At 36.9% G+C, this 2,298-nt stretch overlaps 1 protein-coding gene across 1 annotated transcript in view; it reads left to right on the top strand.

The window, feature by feature from the left end:
- Positions 1-2,298, top strand: part of LOC109393952 (partitioning defective 3 homolog B) — a 620,394-nt gene that overhangs the window by 267,614 nt on the left and 350,482 nt on the right. The window lies entirely within an intron of this gene.

Raw genomic sequence — 2,298 nt, 5'->3', positions numbered from 1 at the left:
GTATGGACAAAAATGAAACAGCCAAGCATAGAAAGTGAGGCAATGTTGAATCATCTCATGGCATATACTTCATGTTGAAAGTAGTTGACTTTCACAGGAGGGGAGAATGGACATACCACACTAAAAGAACAGCCAGAACAAAAGCATTAGGGGTGTGGCATTTCATACCATACTTGGGAACAGCTGTGTGTAGGTGCAGTGGAGGCAACAGAAGACTGGTGAGGGAGATGAGGTAAGAGTAGGTGGATTCTAGTTGGTGGAGAGTGCGTGTGATCTGAGCAGTGAGGAACCACTCAAGGTCTCAGGCTATGATACAGCACAGCTATTGTCTAGAAGACTTCTTCCACCCCTCCTACCCACCCCACCCCTGCCCCAAATGTAATGCATTTCCTTTTCAGTGACATTTCCGACTGATAGTTATTAGTTGTCTTTAAAACAAAAGCAAATCTTACTTATGTAGCAAAATATTCTGGGCACTAGAAAGAGAAAATGGAAAATGAATTTCTGGTCCTATCATTAAAGAACTAATATGCTTTGAAACCGAAGTGCTATACAGATGTAAGTTAGCATTATTACTGCAGTAAAAGAAAAAGCATTGTTCTAAGCAGGCAATTAAACTTACAAAAGAAGATTTATAGCACTGAAAATACCCTCAAACTCTAGCTTGTTACCTAACAATGCTTTCATTTATCATGCAAAATGGTAAATGGGTAGTACATGTCCTATTATGGTTTGATCATCAGGAATTTCTTAGTGACATAAATGGACACCATGTTATAGATAAATCTTGAAGAGTCCAAGTGTTCAGCATTAAAAACACTTGATATTCTCTGGTATCTTTGAATATTACAGCGCAGGAAGGTTTGAGATAACATCCCTCTTTCTCCCCCCATTGGGGGAAAGGACAAAAGCATTTGAGTAGCCCCATGTAACTTGGCTGCTTTAATAGAGCTAGAGCCCTAAATAAGACTGTTTCCCCAATCAATATTGGTAGTGGTTTCATTTAACCAAAGACATACCTCCGCTCATACCATCAATGGACTTAAACACTTTCAATGCCTTACGTTCACCTGGAATAAAATCCAAGGCCTTTACCTTGGCCCTCAGCTCTGGCTACTCTGCCTCTCCAAATTCATTGCCATCTCCCTTCCCCTGTTCCCTTGCCCCTGTCACAGAAGCTGCCTTCCCTCCTTCCAGCCTAATGGACTCCCACATCAGGAATGTCCCATCTACTTCAACCCAGTCCCACTCTTCACCTGGTGATGACAATCTTTTTGCTATCATATCAAATATTAATTNCCGCTGTCTCGCTGGGCTTCTATTATATGTGTAAAATGTATTTCCTAATAAGGATTTGGTGAGCAAATGGGGTTTAGAATAAAGAACTCGAGCTATCTTTGCTGGACTATACGGATTATACTCTAAAAACGATAGCTACTTTTATTATCTAAATAACTGAGTAAATTGAGTTCTTATACTTATCATTTAAATTATTAATTGAGTAAATTACAGGCTTTAGATATCCAGGTAACTAAATTCTGTTGTCTGAACTCTCCTTCATTTTCTAAATTTAGCACAGTAGCTTTGTTTTCTTAGATGCTGTGTAATTTAAAATTTTTACTTGAACTTTGCAATCAATAGAAAAATTAGGAGTAGGAAAGTACTTCAAAAGGAAATGTAATTTTACTCTTCAAGCTATAGAGCTGAGATCAAAAACATTTGAGAGGTGACCTGGGTGGTCATTATAAGTAATTGGAAAAGAAGTACAATTTCTTATTACTGCATCTAAAAATGAGGACAACATTCTTTAAATATCACATTTATATAAAAACTTGCACAAACTCAATCCACATGCTTAATTGGAAGCTACTATAAAGACATTTCATTGTTTTTATAACTTATGTTCAGAAATAAAACTGCTCTTATTTAAGCATCACAGAGCAGAAATATTAAAATCAAGTCTAGAATAGAGGAATAGAATAGTAGAAAATGGTAATGTGCCAACAATACATAAGAACAGAGTTTGATTACAATTAGAGGGAAACGGAATTTTTTTCTGCACCCAAATGAAATCTACTGAATTGACTTGGCTTATTTTTGTACATATTTGGCAGCTAAAGAATGGATTGCCTTTCGGACAACAGCCTTCTCACTGTAGTGGCTCATTTTGTAGTTTCTACTTTGTAGCAATGGAGCCTTCCTATTTGAGAGGAGCTATTCCAATCAACAGGGATGTATGGATTTTGTGAAAGAAGCTTTCAGATTTTTTTGTCTTGCTCTAATGTAAATATTATAAAT

The sequence above is a fragment of the Hipposideros armiger genome, unplaced genomic scaffold, assembly GCF_001890085.2.
Source record: "Hipposideros armiger isolate ML-2016 unplaced genomic scaffold, ASM189008v1 scaffold_399, whole genome shotgun sequence".
Taxonomy (NCBI): domain Eukaryota; kingdom Metazoa; phylum Chordata; class Mammalia; order Chiroptera; family Hipposideridae; genus Hipposideros; species Hipposideros armiger.
The sequence above is the reverse complement of the archived record's forward strand: the minus strand, read 5'-3'. Positions and strand labels throughout refer to the sequence as shown.